Source organism: Dipodomys merriami, unplaced genomic scaffold (assembly GCF_024711535.1).
Source record: "Dipodomys merriami isolate MVZ:Mamm:240054 unplaced genomic scaffold, mDipMer1.0.p SCAF_179, whole genome shotgun sequence".
Lineage (NCBI taxonomy): Eukaryota > Metazoa > Chordata > Mammalia > Rodentia > Heteromyidae > Dipodomys > Dipodomys merriami.
Genome location: NW_027203148.1, coordinates 1,734,643 through 1,756,875, shown reverse-complemented (window position 1 = coordinate 1,756,875; position 22,233 = coordinate 1,734,643). Strand labels below are relative to the sequence as shown.

The following is a 22,233-nucleotide window of genomic DNA, read 5'->3' as shown; positions in this document are numbered from 1 at the left end:
ATGTGAACTTTGTGCAGTTTGTGACATGTTTCTGAAAGAATGGTGATACTGATGAAAACACCCTAATTCTAATGACAGCTTGTGGGATACAGCTATGTGATGAGAACTTCATGATGTATTTTGTGCTGAGTCCTTCACGGGGTGCATTCTTTCATCTGGTCCTTGTAAGAGCTCCACAAGTAAGATGATTGTGCACATGAGAAAGTTGAGGCTCAAATATGTCCCCATGTCAGGGCCAAAATTATGTATGTATTGAACTCTAATGAGTTTTCTCCTGGATTATTTTTCTCGGTTGTGAATGTTGAACTCAGGGTCTAGGCACTGACCCTTCCCTATTGGGCTCATGGCTAGTGCCCTATCATGTAGAGCCAAGGACCCTAGGTATCTGTAGCTGAGGTCTGTCATCCTGCCTACTCAGGAAGCTGAGATCTGAGGATCTGGGTTCAAAACTATCCCGGACACAAAAGGTCCCATGAGACTATTATCTCCTACTCACAACTTAGCAACTTGAAGTGGAAGCCAGCACTGCTGACTCGTGCCTGTCATCCTAGCTACTCAGGAGGCAGAGAGCTGAGGATCACATTCCAAACTAGCCTGGGCAGGAAATTCCTTGAGATGGTTATCTCCAGTGAACCACCAGAAAGCCTGAAGGAGTGCTGTAGCTCAAGTGGTAGAGCTTGAGCTGAAGAGCTCAGAGACATCACCCAGGCCTGCCATGGGAGGTGGCACAAATGAAAGCTTCCTGTCAAAACACAGCACTGGGGAGAGAAAGACCTTGGGGTACAAAGAGACCTTTTTCTCCTGGACTTCAGAGCCCACCCATATTCATCCTCACCAATTGCCCCCAGATGAATTGTTACAAAGCTGTACAGGAGTGAGGCTTTTTGTCTGCCTGTTCCAGCAATGAGGCAGACTTCCTCCAGCAGCCTGGGGTGCACAGAAACATTCAGGCTACACTGGGAACAGTGAGGGGAGCCCCGGCACATGCACTGTTTTGAAAGCCCTCTCTGTGCTATGAAATCATTCTATTCAAAGCAAATTTCCTAGCTGGGTGCTTTTCTTCATAGAGAATCTGGATGTTCACCTATAGAAATACGTGCATTCATACACAGAAACATGGAGTTACTGGCTCTTTTTTTGTGTTGCAGGTCCTGAGGCTTGAACTGTGAACCTAGACAGTTTCCCTGAGCTCTTTTTGCTCAAGGAAGCATTTTATTGTGCCTTAAACCATGATTACTCTAGGCTGGGGTGCAGCTTTTACACCCACAGATGATCCAGGGATCCTAGGACCCAAGTTCAACTCCCAGCACTGGTAAAAAAAAATCAAACCAACACAAATTTAGGAGGAAAAAACCAGGAGGTTTTACATAACTGTTTTACCTTGTTTCCTTTGCACTGTGACCATCCTGGGTCTCAATGACTTGGCTTGAAAATTGAACGTGACCAGGCATGACTGAAGGCTGGTGGGCTGTTAGTGAAGCTCAACTCACACAACTAGGCCCTGAGTTGGATTCTGGGACTGGCACCTACACACTGCTGAAGATCCTAGGAAAATTGTTCCATGTATAGGAACACTAATAGGATGTTTGAAATGTACTAATTGAATTACTGATTAGCTAGTCATTCTATAAGTTTGTATGTAATAAATACAGGTCATTGATTAATTTAATATTTATTAAGTTTTGTACTGTGATTAATTAATGGAGGCATAATTTTAGACCAAATAATTGGTAGTAGTAGAATATATAAAAGTAAGATATAGACATCACTTTATATAGAGTTATACACTAGAATCTACATAAATGTCTATCTGTCTCTGCATACATTTATGGATGCATATACATACGTAAATACACACATACACTGAAATCTACACATCTATGTGTTTATATAGTGGCCACTCCTAGGGCTTGATCTCAGGTCCTCAAAGTTGCCCGATAACTTCACTTGCATCAGACTGGTGTGCTAATATTGACCCATTCATAAAGTGGGACTTCTAGGCCCAGAGTTCAAATCACAGAACTGCCAAAAACTTAATCCTGATGGAAGAAGCCAATTGTCCCACTTGTTTTCCTAATTGGTGAAAATCCGGGGTCTCAGGAATGATGTCTAATACACAGGCAAATCTATGTCCTATGTAATAGGATGTAAAAAATATTATATGTGTAATCATACTCACTAAAATATATAATAAATAAAACAAAATAAAATGAATAACTACACTAACTGCAATATGCATTAAACATGTGTATGTAAATATAAATCATGTATTTAAAATGTATACGAGTGCTAGGACTTGAATTCAGGCTCTGGAGACAGGCCTGACTTTCTTGTCTTCCAGCATGATGATCTCCCCCTTCCCCCACAATGCTGCAGATTTACCCAGACCCTGAGTTCAAATCCCAGGCCTGGCAGAAAAAAAGGGCATGAATTCCAAGCCAAGGAGCCTCAAAAAATATTTTAGATATTTTAATGTATGTATGTATGCATATATGTATGTATGTATGTATGTATGTATGTATATATGTATGCATTTTTATTTTGTCAAGCACAGGGCTTGGACTCAGGTCGCAGCAACTCTGCCTCAGCTTCAATCACTCTAGGCTAGGGTGCAGCCACTGGACCCACAGCCAAACCTGGGTTCCTGGGCCCCAAAGGCTGACAGGAAAAAAAAAAAAACACTAGAAAAAAAAAACTCGGCAACTTGCATATGGCTGCAAGTTTTACATTTGTTTTCTTTGCAAGGTGACCTTCCTGGGTCTGAATGACACAGTTGAAAAGTGTTAGTAACCTAGCATTGCTGAAGGCTGGCGGGCTATCAGGGAAGCCATAGGCAAACATGGCAACATAGGCCCTGGGTGGGAAGCCCGGTCCTGACCCTTACCAATGGTGGGAGATCCTAAAAGTCTCGTTCCTATTCATAGGAATACTGATGGAAGGTTATGAATGTCAAGGTTAGAGTGATTTTAGGAGGCCAATGGAGTTTAATGAATATTTTTGGCACACTAAAAGAATACTATTAATTACATGGATGCAATTATTTTGGGACAGTGGTTGATTTAATTAATAATTCATTAAGGATGAAAACAATATTAATTACATGGAGGCATAATAAGTACCCAAGAATTGGTAGGAATGTAGCATATATAACTGAATATTGTATAGACATCTCTGGCACTCTATAAAGATCTATATTTATTTGTGCACTACCATCTGCATGTTAATCTGTTCTTATTTTTCAAACCCTGGGGCTCGATCTCAGGTGATGGAAACTACTTGTGGGCTCAATATGCACCAGGCTGGCATGCTGACACTCACCCATTCATGAATTGGGCCTTGTAGGCTGTGAGTTCAGATGCCAGCACTCACAAAAATTGAATTGTGGAGTAAGAAGCCCATGGTGACACATGTTTTCCTTTTCTGTGAAAGTCCTGGATGTCAGATGTGAAGTTTCATACACAGGCAAATCTATATCCTCTGTAATAAATGTAATAAATATTCCATGTGTAATAACAGTCAATAAAATAAATGGCAAATAGATGAATGAAACAAAAAATTTAATGAATAGCTACACTAAGCACAATATTAAGTCAACAGATGGGGCTCTATTTCAGGGCCTGGCAACTGGCTAGGAGCTGAATTGGCTGCTGTGCTTACTATCACCCATTCATGAACTTCTAGGCCCTGAATTTAGATCCCAGCACTGCCAAAAGTATAATCTTGGAGTGAGAAGCTAAGCATGACATGTTTTCTTTTTCTTTGAAAGTGCTGAGTGTCAGGTAGGATGTATAATTTGGATGCAAATCTATATGCTATGTAATAGGATGTCATAAATGTAATAAATGTCATAGGTGGAATAATTGTCAATACAATAAATGATAAAGGGTTGAATTAGTGAATCATTCTATATTAAATTAGATGCAACAATTATAGGAAGTGTATTAAGTTTTATTAATATTTTATTAAGCATTACCAGAATAAAAAATTACATGGAGACATAATTAAATATCGAATAATAGGTAGTGACACATGATGCATAATTTAATTATATAAGACATCTGTCTCATTCTATAAAATATGTAAATATATATGTGTATATGTACATATATGATAAACAATAATGGGATATTGAGTAATTATTAATTAATGCTTTATTAATTGTTCAACTGGGACACATCATTAAATGGAGACATAATTTAATATCTAATAATTGGCAGTAATCCCTGTAACTACTGCTGCCTCCTTCTTGCCCTCATCGCTGGCCTGTCAGTGCCAAAAAAGGCCTCCAGGAGAACCCCTCCACCCCTGCACCAATGTGTCCTGTACTTCCAGTGACTCCTGGTGGTCTGTATGATCTACATGACCACAGAAGAGCATGAGGATATATGTTACACACAGACATGAAGAACTAGTATGATGGCTTGACCTTCATGGCCTCTGAAAATGGAGGTTTGACCTGCATAAGTTTTGCTTCACTATGAATTTTCTATTTTCACACTGAACACCATATACTTTCCTTGTGATTCCTTTATTGGTTTTTGTCTTATTCTCTCATAGGCTGATACTATGTCTCTGGTGATGGCACCAGCAGATCCAAGTGGAAAAGGAAGTGGGACATAGAGTACCCATCCTTTTCAAAAGAGTCCACCACAGGTCAGAAGAACAAGTCTTAGGAAAGTGGGCACAGCTGATGCTTCCCTCTCTGAAGCATGGCTCAAGTTTGGAGAGGAATTTCAAGACATCTGAAATATTGAATTATTGAAATATTGAATTATCTCCAAGACCAAAGAAACAACCACATCTAGTAATTGAGCTCACAAGTATACCATGGAGATCCAGTGAAAATGATCAATCAGATGAAGATAGGACACTGTTTAAAATACAGAGAAACAATGGGATTGGAACTATTGGCAGGAACAATTTGTGTACAGAAAGAAGATAGGGCCAAGGGAGATGAACTGCAGTTGATTGACTAGAAAATGGACAGTGACAGAGAAGAAACCAGTAAAAGCAGTGAATGTGAAGATGAAGAGGGTGCCATGGAAATTTCAGATGGTGCTTCTAGTGCAAGTAGTTATTCTTTGGCAAGTGATAGTAGGAAACCTGAGCTTCCTAAGGCAGGACCTGACTTTATTGCCTAGCTGGACTAAAAGTGAAGATCCTCCTGCCTCACATTCCAGAGTTCTAGGATTACAGTCATGCATTACCACATTCCTGTTTGAAACATTTAACTTCCATGTTAGATTATTTCTTTTTCACCTGTGGCCTTTATAAGCCTGACTTCGACATTTTTGGACCTTGGCGTGAACATTTGTCTGGATTATGAGGAAACAATAATTATTCCAACAGTTTTCCATATTGAAACACCCACTCCTTGGGTACTTGTCAACTCACTGTGTTCATCTGGCCTGTGTGGAGATTGTCCATTCTGCTCTGGTCCTTAAGAGGTCTGCAAGATTCTCAGCTGTGTACTAGAAGAACACAGAGATGGAGAGTTTTAGATAGCAATGAGAAAAAAGAAATTTACTTCACTGAAACTCTATTATTTGCCTTATTTTTGCCTGTCATATTTACCTTGCTCACAGTTTACATTCTTTTATGGTATAATGAAGTAATAACATTTATTTTCCTCAGCATTTAAGTTTAATTCTTTGTTTTCATTGAGACAAACTTCTAAGAAAGAACAACTAATCTCATGTTCATTTCCACAAATGGATGTTTTTATTTCATATTCCCTTGTAAGACAATAATTCTTGGTGTGGCAAGTCAGGAAATAGAAATAGATTAAAATTTTAAACATGATACATTTATTTGTGATGTCAGTAAGCTTTGGAATTTTAGTCAAAAAATGTGTGTGACTACTACGTTTACTCTTGCCCACTCTGGTGAGAGCATCCTTAATTACTAAGTTATTAACAAGTGAATGGATTGCCAGACAAACTTTGAGAGTTTTTGTTTTCTTGGCAGACCATTAAACATTTCTTTAGAGGAAAAAATACCACACTATTTCTGCTCTTCATTGAGTCTACTATACTTCAGTTAATTCATCTGTAACTATTAGCATACAACTGAATGTATTTGCTTTTGAGTTTATTGGAACATTCTAGCAGCCACAAATAAGGGAAACCATGCAGCTTGTGTTCTCTGGGTCTGGATTACTTCCCATAATATAATTCTTTCCCAGTCTTTCCACATTATTACAAATGGTAGTCTATCATGCTCTCTGATGGATGAGTGGAATTTCTCTCTGTTTGTGTGTGTGTGTGTGTGTGTGTGTGTGTGTGTGTGTGTGTGTTCATACATACATTTATATATATGTATATATGTATATATGTACATATACACACATATATATGTATATATATATTTATATCTATATATACATATATGTATATAAAATGTGGTATACATGTATGTAACCTCATACATACATACATATATATATGTATGTAACCTCATACATACATACATACATACATATATATATATATGTGTAACCTCATACATGTATACCACATTTTATTGATCCATTCACCATTTTAGGGTTTTCTGGGTACTGGAAAGTGAGAGACAGGAGCCTTATCCCTCTGTTTGTGGGAAGACATGAACTCTTGTAGCAACAGTCCTGAGCCTTGTTACCCTTTTTTATGGCCTGAAGTGGTAAAAGCTGATCGACAATTTGTTCACTTTTGCAATTCCTGGGGCCTGAACTCAGTGCCTGTGCACTGTCCCTAAGCATTTTTTGCTTAAAGCTAGCATACTAACACTTGAGCCACTGCAACACTTCCAGCTTTTTCTGGATATGTGGTTACTGAAGAATCAAACTCAGGGCTTCATGCATGCTAGGCAAGCACTCTACCACTAGGCCACCTTCCCAACCCAAGGTTTTATTTTTTTAAAAACTAACATGTAAAAGAAACAACTACATGAACAACTGTATTACAGGAAGCAAGCTCCATGACTAGAACCATGACTTCCCTGGCCAGAAACCTGGGAGACCAGGCCTTTGCCACAAGTCTCCTGTGAGGTCAGCTTCCAACCACTGAGCATCATTTCATTGGCCTGAAAGGAAGGAGAGTGTTGAGATGTGAAACATGATGCAAGCAGACAGAGGGAGCCTCATCCCCCAATGTCAACAATGAGGATGGTTACTCACAAACCCCAGATCCTGTGGCACATGTGCTAGTAGACACTAATTATGAATTGTGTAGAGTCATGATCCAATGGGCAGATGGGTTGAGCTATTATGAGAAAGACATAACCTCATTCAGAATCATATGGACTCCAAAAATGTGAACTAGAAAAGGTCTACTTTGTGTTTGAGGTTATTGTTTTAACTTCCTTTATCTGCACTCTATCCTCTAAAGCCAGCTCCCATGTGTGAACTCTTCATATGCAAGAAAATGAGCCATAAATAAGGCCAAGTAATTGTTAATCTTATGGAAGTGAGCCAGGCATAGAATGGCTGTCTGGGGTTTCTTTTCCTCTCTGAGTTACAAAAAGTGACTTGTTCCTGAGACAGAGCCCATGTTCTAATGGCTGAGCTATTACTTCTGGATATCACATTTCACCATGTGGATATAACTATAAGAGACAAAGCAGCCAGGACTTTGATGTTCCCAAAATTATTGCCATGCTGAGTGAGTCTGACACATGACTTCGAATGACTGCATGAAGGAAGTGAACATTCTTTTGTTTTTACAACATGTAATAGTGTATAAATCGATACATGCTTATTCACTTTACACTGACTTTAATTTTGTCCCAGGTTTTCATTTTGGTTTCAGAGGAAAGTGTCTGGATTTACCATTCCAACAACAGGCTCCCAGATGCTCATGCAGGGTGAGGAGGGGAGAATGGGTCGAAATGATGACTTCCTTCTGTGTTTCCCTGGCAGTGCTGAAAACCAGACCCAGAGCTTCTGGGCTTCAGGTAAACAAGCAGTGGGTAGAGTCTCCCTTTTCAAGAGATGAAATCTTCATGAAAATTGCCCACAGGACACTACAGTTTCCACTGCTTTTTTACTTCCACGCAGTGCACATAGCACAAGAGCTAATGCTGGAGGGCACGGGTATGGCTGACTCACCACCCTTCAAGAGAGGCAAGAAGGATGAACACAGTGGCAGGGGACCTGTTCCTCAGCAGAAAGCCTTGCAAGGTTCTGAACATCACCCTAAGTGAGGCTGGCATTTGAGCACAGTCTTGGACAGGTCATAAGCATCTGAAGAGTGTGGAATGTTCTGCTAATCCACAGGTTGACTAAGCAGCCTGTCCTTGGGGGAAAAGGATCTACTATAAGTAAACATTTATCAGAAATCTCACTAAACCTTGTTCTTTATATTAAGTCAGTTTTTTAAGGCAGACAAGTGAGAGTGGATAAAGGAGAAGGGCCCAAGGACCACTGAATTTTCCCAGATAACTCAGTGATAGTGGTTCCACTCTGTTCTCTCAGTAACTTCTCTTTTTTGAGATAGGGTCTAATCTAAGTAGGACTTTGGGCTAAGCTACCTTTGTATGCAGATCATAGGCATGTACCACCATGCCTAGTCTCATTATTTCTTTTTGTTTTCTGCCCTTTGAAAGTCAGCCAATAGCTCTAACATCGTTCTCTTCCATTACATTCTATTCATGCCCTTATCTGGTTCTCTCCATCTGGTCTAACTGGAGCCATCTGTCTCTAGCCAGCACACTGTCATGGTGGTCCATCTTCCCAGCTAGCTCCATACACATCTGTTTGTTACTAGGGAGTCTTTCCTGACTTGTGCTTTTCACTTTTCCAAATGACTGGATGTGCAAGACAATAAAAGGAGTTCCTGAATTTTGCCAAGAGTGTGAATGACATGACTGATTCAAGGCTGTTAACCATTTTCTTTTCTTTTCTTTTCTTTCTCTCTTTTTTTTTTGGTCCGGTTGTAGGGCCTGAACTCTGGGCCTGGGCGCTGTCCCTCAGCTCTTCAGCTCAAGGCTAGTGCTCTACCATTTGAGCCACAGCGCCACTTCTGGCTTTTTTTCTTTTTGCTTATGTGGTGCTGGGGAATCGAACCCAGGGCCTCATGCATGCAAGGCAAGCACTCTACCACTGAACCACCTTCCCAGCCCCCTGTTAACCATTTTCCACTTAAACACACAAGCAGTGGGCCAGGATTGGTGGCTCATAGCTGTGATCTTAGCTAATAGGTAGGCTTAAATCTGGAGGATGGTGGCTCTGAGACCAGCCTAAGCAGAAAAGTCTTGAGATCCCACCTTCAAAATAATCGCAAAAGAAGGGCTGGAAGTATGGCTTACGGTGAGCATACAATATGAGCAAGAGCTGTCATAGTATAGGTCACCTTGTGCTGCTTGTAGCACAGGTCCTTTAGTCCTAGGTCTGTACTAATAACATCTCTTCAATTCCAACTTTGTGTATGTGTGTGTATGTGTACAACTTCACGTACTCGTGCACTTGTTGTGTACACTGATAATATTAAGTTGCACATGTTTATGTTGCAGAGACTTCAAACCAATTTTTATCTTTCCAAACACAATGAACCATCAAGAATTCTACCACTGTCAACATTCATTACAAAGATTCCACTTCCAAAATGCCATTTGGTTTGATGGTGTTTACCTATCCATATTTACTTAGTCTTTCCTCTAGTTGACCCTCATCCTCCCATACCATTGCACCTCCACACATTCCCCCAGATTATTGTTTACAATGATCTTAACATTTTCCTGGAAATAAGGATTCTTTAGTGGTAGAATTAGCATTTAATTGCTAACAAGTCACCTTCTTCAATAATAACTCACAATGAGCTTAAAGATCTACCCTTAATCAGGTAGGGATAGGTGGACACAGCATAGTAAAATGGACAAAAAAGCATTTCAATGCCAGGTGGACCACTATGGGACCTGATGCGATACCATCATGTGCTAAACATGGACATCCCAGGTGAGGGCAGAATACTCTCTTGTACGTGTGGGACTCCTGGATATCAGGAAAGTAGGAGGCTGAGACCTGAGTCCAACCCTTACTCTTCTCAAATTGCTGGCAAAGTTTCAGAAAAACTCAGTAATCTGCCCAAGGAAGGTATGCTAGGCTACAGGTGAAGAAAGACAGGAGCCTAAAACATGGCATGCAATTTCTGAGAAGACACCTTCATACTTACTAAGAACTTATGAGCTTATAGAAATTGATTTGTTGTGGTCAGACAGTGTGGGTATGCAAGCCAAGGAGGGGACTGGCCACTTTCTTACAGTATCATCCTATAGTGACAAGAAGAGGAAAATAACCCCAAATGGGACTGCACTGGTCATCTACTTGATGTCAAAGTATTGGGGCTGAACAGTACTGAGTGTTAACCTGGACTGCTGGTCAGAGAGCTGGAAAAGTAGGGAGTAGGATGTGAATTGAATGATAAATAGAGGGATGGGTTGATGGAAAGAATTGTCAACTGCAACATCACATTCAGATCTACCAGAGATCTCTCATAAAGGGCCAGTACAGTCAACCATATGAACCCATTAGCACTGGTCATTCTTGTTTGCTAGCAATCACTTTCTGACTTATCAGACATACACACACACCCCAAATGGCCATGGTTTGGTGGACACAGAGGGCTAGAATATAAATGTCAGTAAATGCCTGACATGTTAGCAGAGAGTATCAAAGTTTAGCCACCCTGCATTGTTCATTCCCAAGATTCTCAGCCTGTTAGGTCCTTGTGGCAAACTCAGTGCTCCAATGGGAAGAGATGCTGCCTCCAGGCCTCCCTTTCTTATCCTCCAGGTCTCAGAAGTCCCCAAAAGGCTGGTCTAGAGGTGTGGGGGAATAATGCAGGCAAAGCCCAAGTGTTGGAGACTCCAATTCATAGCAATGATAGGGTGCTGCAGAGCTCTGGATTGTGTTGTGCCTCCAAGGGAAGGAGGCACTGTTGGCACATGAGTGCATCAGGGTTTCCTGATCCTCCCTGCCCAACAGCAGCTGTTCTGGATTGAGCAGCACACTGGGATGGGGTATGAGGCACCCTGGGGACAAGTACCCACCAGTAGAGGGATGGATAGGGCAGGTAAATCTACAGAGAACAGTGCCAGTACTGGGCAGCTGTGCTCTTTTATCAACTTCTCTACATTTCAGTTTTCAAAAACAACTTAGACTTTAGAGTAAGTTTCAACCTATGGAAAATTTACACAAGTGTGTTTCCCTCACTGCCCTAGCTCTCCCTTGATTCACATGTCATAAAACATGTTAATCAAAGTCAGAACATTTCCACTGAATCCATATTAGTCATTAAACACAAACCCCGTACCAACCTCAACATTGCCTCCTTCTGCCCTTCTCTCACTCAGGAGTCCATCTGGTCCTGCAGATCGTTGCTCTCCTCCCCTTTGAGGGGCCAAAGTTCCAACTAAACCTCCATCCTTGGCCATCGTGAGGGGTTCTGCTCAGCATTTGCTGTCTTGGTAGGCATAGATTGAGGGATGTCGATGGACTGTTCCTCTTTGGCAGGAGCCTACAGAGCAACAGATGCTGCAGCAATCTCAGTGAATCACACTGGGGCACCGAGGTCACCATGCTTAACCTTGTTCATGGTACTCGTGTTAGAACTCAGAGTATTGTACTTGCTAGGTAGGTGAGCTATATGCCTATTTTGTGCTGCTCATTTTTTAGTTATGGTCTTGCTTCCTATCCAGGTACATGCCTGGGCCTGGACTCACCTATTTTAAGCTTCCTGTTGTAGTGAAGTTGATATTAATTGATAGCTTAAGAGGAGATGTCACCCAGTTTTTGGCTTGGGCTGGCCCTGAATAATGATCATCCAAATCTCAGCATCTTAAATAGTTAGGATTACACATGTGACTCCCAGCTCCAATGTGCCTTCCTTCTCAACCCTACCAACTCAGCAGTGACTGACAGCTTCCTCTCCTCAGTTGCTCTTACCCTCTGGAATTTCAGAGAGGAGACACACATTTTCTTCTTCATTGTACTCTAATTGCTCCCAAGATTGCCTGAAATTGTACTATCTCCCCTCATTGTAGGCTCCCCAAGCAAGTGATACCCTTGGATACTGGATATTTCTACATGAGGAAGTAAACTTAGCTGTGAACCCCAAACGGAGATCCTGTTACTTCAGCTGTGGGCTGTCAGTTCCTTCCGCAACTCCCTCAGCTACAGTCATTTTCCATGACACAATGGTCTTCCTGAACTCCCCACACTGATGGGTACAAAGACAGCATCATGCCAATTGGCCAGGTCAAACTATGGGACACTCAGTGGTGGAGCTGGAGGAGTTGCACTTGTCCCCTATCCAATCTGACATCCAGTCCCTCTCTTCAACAGAATTCAATCTTTGTGGATTCTCCTCTCTGCCAACAATCTCAGTCTGTCTCTAGAACTAAGGAACAAGGTATATGTAATTGAGAAAACACAAACACAATCTCTCATCATGAATGGACCAATTTAAATAGTGAAAAAAATGAGCCACAAAATTATACTGAACCCCTCTCCCTGCTTCTTTTATTTGTGCAAGTTTGCTCCCTAATTGCTTTGTGTGTTTGTTGGGGAAGGTGTGTGGGTACGGGTGCAGGGGATATTGTGTATAATAGGACTTGAACTCAGGGCCTTTGGCTCTTTACCTAGCTCTTTTTTGTTCAAAGCTGGCACTCTACCATTCCAGCCACTGATCCCTAGTGGCTTTTTCCAGGCTAATTGCAATAAGAATCTCTTGGGTTTCTCTGCCTACAATGGCTTCAAACTGCAATTCTGGTATCAGCCTCCCAAAAGGCTAGTGTGTGAGCCACTAGTGCATGGCCTCCCACTGCCACTTTAAAAGGGCAGATTTTAAAGTGAAGTAAAAGAAAATTCTTGATTGAAAACTGGGTATCAGTGTGATTTAGGTAAATCTGGAGGCTCCTCATGGGAGGAAAGGCCTTCTCCTGGGAAGTATTACAGCACTACATGAACCAAGTGGGTTTGATGAAATGTCCCCAGAGAACACACAAGATACCCTGAGTGAAACAACACCCAAAGCACAGGTTCTTAGGACATTGTCTAAAATAAGTTTTTAACCAAGGTGCTCACAGATGTGCCTCCCATATCCTTGGGAAAGATATCAGTAGAGCAGCCATCTGGATTCTGTCCTATGGGGGTACAAGGTGTTTGGAACCAAGACTTTTCCTTGGTCCAAACCACATCACAAAGAGGCCATGTGGCTGCTCCTAGTCCAATGGCTGGGCCTTTTACTGCTACAAAATTAGGCTTCTTAAACTGGATGAAAGTATTTACTAAGTTTCTAAAGTTAAAAAAAGTACACAGGGAAAAGTAAAAACATTGCATATGTGAGCAGATGACAAAAATCTATTCTAGATTGGAAGTTGCCAAGCAGAAACTATGCAAATCATAAAAATTAAGATTTCTTAAAAAGCCTCCTCCCAGAAAAGGTAGACTGTGGATCTACCTGCTGCAGGTTGTAAAGGCTTACCTACAGCCTGGATATTACACAGGTGTCGCTGCTACCACCAGTTGTAGGTGACATAGCCAGAAGGGCTTTCATATTTACAGTGGCTCTTGGCCACTCTGACTATTGCATATAGCATTTCCAACTTTCTCTCTTTGAAGACCCAAGGATTATACTGACTTTAGGGAGTTCTTGTATCCAAGAAAAGGGAAAATTCAGAGTGAACTTGGCACTAAGATTGTCTGGTACTGACTGAAGGGTTATTGACTAAGGGATATAACCTGCCCCTGCAAGAAGACTTTACACATTGAATTGGAAACACGTATTTTCTTAGGTCTTATAAACTGGACTAAATTAACTTATGGACATGGAGATAAGCTAATTTAAGACATAAGGTTGGAAATAAAGATCAGCAAGCATCTCAATGCCTGTATCCCATTATGTGTTGTTGGATGCTACTGCCACAGGAAATTGGAGAGCAAAGCAGACATGGGAGAGGGAGGCCTTTGCAGGGGACAAGAACTTGCCATAAAACACAACCAATGCTGTGCTGGAGTTTGTTTTATAGGCTTTGTAGTTCCAGGGAGGTTGATGCTATACTATATAGGGAATCTGCTTCTTCCTCCCCACCATACAGCTGATTCTGTTTTCAGAGGTAGTCTCTTGTTCTGATTTCACAGAGTAGATCAAAGCATAAACTTATACCTGCATACATATAAAGTGATTTTTTTATAGGTAGTTTGAGCCTGACCATTGAAGAATAACTAAAACTTTTCATATACAGAGTTCTAAGCCAGAGCTTGACTGACAACAGCTATTGAGGCACTTCCTACTAGTTCCTCATCCTCTGAATACGATCAAGATTGAATATAGTGCTGCATCTCCCCTCCCCCTGCCTTCCCCCCCCACCCCTGTGCAAGTCCTGCAGTTGAATTCAGGGTCTTCTGCTTAGTTGGCTGGCACTTGAATACTTGAATCACACTTTCAGTCCTGTTTGTACTAATCATTGGAGGCTCAATTTTAACAGACTTTTCTAATTGATCTGGTCTTAACACAAATCCTCTGGATGTATCTCAGACTTTTGAGTAGCTAGAATTACAGATGTGAGTCACTGCTTCCAGCTAGATTATATTGTAAGGAGGGAGGTTGGGAGGTTTGTAAGGAACACAGGAGAACTGGGCTTGCAGATGCAGATTCCAGCAATTGGTGTGAGGTGTAGTCCATTAGGTGAGGCCAACCTCATCTCAGCCTTGCCAATTGCCCCCAAGGTAAGTAATGTTTTGCATTATGCAAGAATTGATCCTTTAAAAGAATAAGCCACACTAATATCTAAGGTTTCTAAATGAGATGGCCCAAGGCATTATTTGAAGGCTCACAATGGAGTTTAACGATAAAGCTGTGGTACATGAAAACATAAGAATAAAAAAACTGTCCATGATTCCATGCTTCTCCCATGATATATTTGTACATACATAAAAAATTCTCATCTCAAGCCCAAAGAAACACAGGTCCCATGGTTTCCCTTATTTGCAATGACTAGTATATGTCTGAGACAAGCAGAAATGTTCAGAGGAGTTGATGTTAGGTGAAATGAATCCCAAGATAAGGACTCATATTTTTTCTTTCTTGCTATTGTTTTAAACATATTTATAAGATGATTGTTTTGTGTTTTTTATGTCCCTCCTCCTCAGTATAATCCCTGTTTTCACTGTATTTGATGTTGCTATAATTTGTGGAGGGGAAGGGAAAAAAACAAATTGTTTAAACAGGGATACAGGTGAACCCATTGCAACAATGAGATGTACAAGATGTTATGTCGAAAAATGAATTTTACAACTCTGGCGTGGTATGGGGAGGGAGATGGGAAGGGATGGTAAGGGAAACAAAGGAGGAGGGAACAATGCTTGATAAGAAATGTACTCATTTGGGCTGGGAAGGTGGCTCAGTGGTACAGAGCTTGCCTTGCATGCATGAGGCCCTGGGTTTGATTCCTCAGCACCACAGAAGCAGAAATAAAAAGCTGGAAGTGGTGCTGTGGCTCAAGTGGTTGAGCGCTAGCCTTGAGGTGAAATGCTGAGGGACAGCGACCAGGCCCAGAGTTCAGGCCCACGACCGGACTCCCCACCCCCCAAAAAAGAAATGTACTCATTACCTTGCTCATGTAATTGTAACCCCTCTGTACTACATTTTCAAGATTAAAAAAAATTCTGGTTTCAAAGTCTTTGAGGATAATCAATACCAGGATTTCAATAGGATTGATACATTGTTTTATAACTGGAATTTCAATTTTTGCCTGGAATGATAATAATGTCAAATGAAATTATGTCTCTATTTCAGAGGTCCATGCTAAATTCATCAGCAGCCCTGCTCAGAGGAAGGGTGCAATGATGATGTGTAAACTCATTTGTAAACATGAGTTGAACAGAAACTCAGTTTGTTAAAACACAGCCACCCACCAAATCTTTGTAGAAATAACCTGTCAGGAGAGACCTCTCCAGTCCACAAAGCTGTACGATCATGAACTACAAAAATCCAGCGGCAGTGTGGCTAGTGGTAGGAGATCATGATGGACCTAAAGAGGAAATGTGTACAGTTTTGTTAAGTATACATGCGGTTGTGTTTGCTAGCCATGGGGCTTGAACATAGGGCCTGTGCACTGTCTCTGAGCCTCTTTGTGCTCAAGGCTAGTGTTCTACCAACTAAATCCCAACACCACTTCCAGCTTTTTCTTAGTAGTTTATTGGAGATAAGAGTCTCATGGACTTTCTTGTCTCAGCTGGCTTCAAACTACAATCCTCAGATTTCAGCACCCTGAGTAGCTAGGATTACAGGCATGAACCAGCAGGCTCCTGGTTTTTATACTTATCTTTTAAAACTTAATATTAAAGCCCATAAACATTAATAGGTGTACAATGCAGCATACTCAATTTGTATTTGTTCCCACTGGATTATCTGTGAACTGAGTTAAAGGCTGTCTTAGATATGGAAGGGAAGGAAAGATTTTCCACAAAGTTAGTTTTTGAAGACATTATTATTCAATAGAATTCCTTCTGAGAAGACACTTGACAAGATCAGATGTTAGGTCAAACCCTCATGGAAGGGTGTAGGAATTGTCTGGAGAAACCAGGCAACAAAATTTGAATTAGGAGGTAGTGTGCTTCCTTCCTCAGCTTACTCAACTTTATTATCTGAAGAAGAAAGGAATGAGTAGGAAGAGGTCAAGTTCTAGGGCCAGTTTACGGGTTTGTTTTGTTCTCTCTCCAAATCCTGTAATATAGGAGTGCTGAGTAATAGCCTCTTCCTTTGGAAAGTCTGCACATTATCTCACTCTATCATGAGAGGAGACCTCACTTCTGTGGAGATAAGCTTGCTCTTGGGTCCTTCAGACACATAGTATGCAGACATCAAAAGTCCAATGCTATAAAGGGAACCCAAGATACTCAGTTTTATCAATGATGTAAGGGCCATTTCATGACAATGAATCTGCAAACTGGGTATCATCAATTCCAATAGTGGAAATAGCAGCCCTGGACAGTGGATGATGGGATGATGTAAGATGTTAATTGATCTCCATTCTGACTTCCCTTTCCTTCCATTCTGAATATTTGCCACAATGAAGATCTTTGCCTCAAAAAGTTTAAGGAATTTGAGTCATGATACCACAGAAACAAGCAAAAATACAATACATAGAAAGATTGTTTTGTGTAATGTCCCTCATAGGCATATAAAGTTAATTTAAATAAACTGAGTAAGAGAAAGGTTAAGTGAAACTGCTTTAAATAAGTAGTTTTTTCTGATTCTCCCATATTCCATTAAGCAAAATTATTGCTGATAAAAATACATTTACTCAAAGCAGCAGCAATGCAGGTTTCACAGAAGCACAATGTTTCAGTTTCCTATAATATCAGCTGAGCCTTCTGTGGAATCCAGGAGAAGGACATGGCATTGGGAGGCTGGGAGAAGTAATAGGAGTGAGGATCTGATGAAAACAAGCATCTAAAATCACCCAAAAGTGCAAGAGATGAGGTTTCTACTTAAATATCTGTATCTATCTTTTCTCTTTCTCTAATCCCAGTACTACAAGCCTCAGCCACTGTCAAGGGCAGAGACTGGACACCTGAGGAGGGAGAAGACTGGAGAGCAGCAAGATTGGTAAGAAAAGCTCTAAGATGCATAAGAGAGAACTCAGGTGGTCTCACAGAAGATGTACAAAGTCACCACTGAAGACAATGGTATGTGTGTGTGTTTGTGTGTATGTGTGTGCATGTGTGTGTGTGTGTGTGTGTGTGTGTGTAAAAAGTGAGGCTTAAAGACATGCAACATATCCTGAACTATGATTTAACAATGAGCAGTGTCTACACTTTGATATGAGGTTCTGATAGTCTAGAGCAGAATTATGTCCACTGATGAAGGTTTATAATTTCAAGTCAAGTAAGAAGGCAATGCCTTCTAGCACCACATCTGAGAACTCAGAATAATAATGGGATTATAATATTTCAAACCATAGGTATGTTATTTTGGGGAATAACAGAGATGGGGGAGACTGAGATCCAAGGCTAGTCTAGGCAAAGTTTTAGCAAGCAGACCTTATCTCAACAAATTATTCTGGCTAGGTGGTTCATTCCTGAAATCCCAGCTCTGTGGGAGGTGTATGTGAGGGAAGAGCAAAGCCCAAAAATTACTTAAAATACTTAAAGCAAAAAGGGGGCAGGAGGTGTGGTAGAATGCATGCCTAGCATGTATGAGGCTTTGAGTCCAATCAAATCATAGTACTATTAAAACAACCCAACAGATGTAAGATGTGTTCATTAGCTGATTCAGCTTTTTTCCTCTCTACTAGAAATATTTAGAATTTGGGGAAGCATAGGAGAAGTGTACAGCACAAGTACCATGCAGCTGTACATTATCTATACAGCACTCTTAGCCAACATGCCGAGCACTTGCTGGGTTTCAGTTGTTGGCCTCTGATAAGCAGTCATTAATGTCAGACTCATAGAAAGAGCAGATGAGTTAATTGAGTCAACTGACTTAAATGACTGACATTGAAGCCTATGCAGGGCTGTGATCTTCAGTTCTAGTACTTGGAAAACTAACCCCAACCCCGATGCAAACACATTGGCTCTGCAAACCTGATTGCATCTGCCATCTTGGTGCCTTTTCTCTTTCTATCATCTGTGAGATGGTCTATGAAGTAAATTAAGTCCAGGCCACAATAGAAGATGCTGCCGGGTGCACTGAGATAGACCTGCTGTCATCGGCAGTGGCTGTTTTCAGGGCACTCAGGACTTCTTTTATCACCGTGAAGTCACCATAAGTTCCAATGATAAGGACCACTTTGGGTACAGACTACTATAAGCATTTTAAAGACCCCTCTGTATGGTATTTTCACAATAATAATCATAATAATAAAAAGAAAGCCTTTGTTTCTCTGAAGGTTACAAGAAATGGGTATTTCTGCAGTTTGAACAGCAGGTGGCACTTTTAACTACTTTACAAGTGAGTCCAGTCTGTTGTTTTTGTTATTGTTGTTGCTGATTTAGCTTAGGATAGAAACCTAAGTGATATGGTGAGAGGGCAAAAAATCATTTAAAATGATCTTGGAAACATTAAAAAACCTCACCAGTGAAGAGATTGCAGTCTAAAAATGTACCAAAAATCAAGCCCTGAACTGCTTGTTCTGTATGAGTGTAGCTAGCACACAGACCTTCTGTAGGTAGCTTTCCTTGTCTGGAACAACCTACTCAAGCTGTGTACAAAGGAAAAGAAACAACACTAGAACTTAAAATTTGGAAATGCCCAGTGCAAGTTGAGATGTATGCATTTCCAGAGCCTTCCTAGCACTAGGGGCTTTTGAACAACAATCTCTTCAACAACAATCTCCTTGGCCTTTGCAAGCTGCCTTTTCAGGTATTAGTCAATATGCATGCATAGAAAGCCCCTTTGCTGTGTGCTCTGCCACAACACTAAGACCATCAGTGTTGTAGGATGATAGGGAAACTTCTCCCAGGACAGAATGCAGCCATTGTTATGTTTAGCAAATAATTAACCTGTCAAACTGGGCACCAGTGGCCCTTGACTATAAACCTAGCTACTCAGGAGGCAGAGATCTGAGTATGCCAGTAAAAAACCAGCTTGGGCAGGAAAGGCCTTGAGACACTTATCTCCAAGAAACCACCAGAAAACTGGAAGTGGCACTGTGGCTCAAGTGATAGAAAGCTAGACTTGAGCTGAAGAACAGAGAGACAGCCCCTAGGCCTAGAGTTCAAGTCCCATGACCAACAAATTAAAGAAAAAGAAAGAAAGAAAGAAAGAAAGAAAGAAAGAAAGAAAGAAAGAAAGAAAGAAAGAAAGAAAGAAAGAAAGAAAGAAAGAAAGAAAGAAAGGAAGGAAGGAAGGAAGGAAGGAAGGAAGGAAGGAAGGAAGGAAGAAAGACAGAAAGAAAGAAAGAAAGAAAGAAAGAAAGAAAGAAAGAAAGAAAGAAAGAAAGAAAGAAAGAAAGAAAGAAAGAACCTGTCATGATGAGAGATATGGCAAAGCTCAAGCCTTTGCAGATAAAGACATCCTGACCTGGGAGATGGCTCAAAAACAGAGGCACTGTTAACTTCTCCTGGTAAGAACCAAAGCTCCCACTGGAGCCCATACCATTAGAATAGAGCAGATCCCCAGCACATGCCTACAGCCCCAAGTCAGTGTGGCCAGAGTGATTAGCAGCCAAGCTTCCAAGTCCCCTTTGATTCCTGCCTCCTGGGCACATTGTGGGCCAGCTCAGAAGGAGGTTTCAGAAGAGCATAAAGAGCCATGAAGCAAAGCAGTCGTGTAGAAATGCAAAGCACATAACTCCCACCTCTGGGATTCCAGAGTTATTCTCAGATTATTTTGTGGATAAGAAGATGTGAGTGAATTATCTTGCTTCCTGAAAAATATCTCTGTATAGGTAGGTACTCTTTGCCTCACACTGAAAGGAAACCACTTGTCCAAAGGCTGGTCTCATCTGTGGCCAATAAATTTCCTTTTCCCGGCCATCACCCCTTTAACAGACATCTGTATGTTGGCTGATAGCACATCCATGAATGGAGATGTACCTGCAAAGGGTTTGAAACCATAGTGATCCATGATGTCCTATCACCATTTCTCTCCCACTGTCATCTCAGAATTAGACCAGAAGCTGGTTGCAATCACCGCACATATCAACACAAGACTGTCAATACCAGAACCTTGTCAAAGTCTACTTCAAAGATACCTTTCAGTTTCAATCTATGTCTGACAGAGTATCTACCCCATACTTTTTTGGTCTAGGATATGTGAAGCTATAAACTGGGAGACTTTTAGAGAATAAGATTAGAGAGAACGGGTCTCCTGGACAGGATCTGCAATAGGTACGACAAATTGGAAGGAAAAGGGAAACAGCATAAGGAAATATCATTAACATGGCCAAAGTGGTCAAAAGACATCTCTCCAATGCAAGAATGTCTTTCTGACAAACCTGTTCTTGTTGGGCCATGGCCTGGTATGGTAGTGCCACTTTACACTCTGGTCCCATTAAAGTAACATACATGTCATGGCTTCTTCCTTCTATGGCCTAGGCTGACTACCAGAGGTTCATTCCCTGTTTCTACCTCTGCTTTCTAAAAGGGTACACATATCAAGGGGCTCTCTTCTTTCCCCCTACAAATATTCTACCAATGTCCCCTCATTTCACAATTCCTCATTGCCAATCTGGGTGCTGCTTTTCTATGAGTTCTAATGTATCCTCTCCTGAGCCTAACATTTGTTGCCTTTCCTCCTTTTGGTGCTGGGGACTGAACTGAGAGTCATGTGCATGCCAGGGATGTACTCTACCACTGAGCTGCATCTTCACCTCTGAACTTTGTTTATCATACTTGTCAAGAACTCTATTAAGTATTTGATACAATTACTAAGGTACATGAGAATAAGGGAGATGCTGCACTTAGCAATTGGACAAAAAAATCACCTATCTATAGGAATCACCTCCACATTAGCTTGTGTGGCAATGAATGCAGAGCTCTGGCTAGGAGAAAACAAAAGTCATGCCTGAGAAATACATGGTGGTCTACTGGTAAAATTATCAACAGGAGTTTTCTAAGGAGTGAGGCATGAGTCATTAATTATGAACCAAGAACTACTTCTTCAAAAGTGTAAAGAAATAAGCCAAAGCCACCAGAAAAGACTCATGAAAAGACTCATAAATGAGTACTTAAGAGAAAACAAAAATGTTCTTAGTCAAACACTGGTAGATAGGATGGGTGGTGCCTCCATCACAGCTTGGCCTCAATCCTTAACCCACTGAGGAATGAGAGTGCCTTGGCCAGGCCTGCCTTCAGTTCTGACCCAGCAGCCTTAGAAGATTTGAGGTCATCCAACCTGGTCAGTTCTAGGACTAGAGACCCAGGGGTGTCAACACTTCCTCCCTAGGACTCCCACAATGGAAGCTATTTGCACTTTGATCTCCCTGGGGCAAGGACACAAAACAACCTGCTTCTAGTCACAGATCACTCTCTGGGACAGTTTACTTTCTAATGAGTGAGATCAGCTTGGCTTAAAGATCTCTATCCCACCCCTCCCCACCCTACCCCAACCTCAGGCCTGGTAGAGGAAACCATCTCCCAACTTTACTAGCAACAAGGGACTTGCACCTCACCCAGAAGTACCTTTTCCTTAGAGCTTTCTATAAGTTGCAGTATTCCCATAGCCCTGTTTCTGAAGAAAAAGGTACTCTTACAGGTTATTGGTGGCCATGGAGGAATGCTTGGCACAGACAACCTGCCTGGAGCCTCAC

At 41.3% G+C, this 22,233-nt stretch overlaps 1 pseudogene; it reads right to left on the bottom strand.

The window, feature by feature from the left end:
* Nucleotides 1-6,902: 6,902 nt before the first annotated feature.
* On the bottom strand, nucleotides 6,903-20,549 carry LOC138829904 (chromodomain Y-like protein; annotated as a pseudogene).
* Between the last annotated feature and the right edge of the window lie 1,684 nt (nucleotides 20,550-22,233).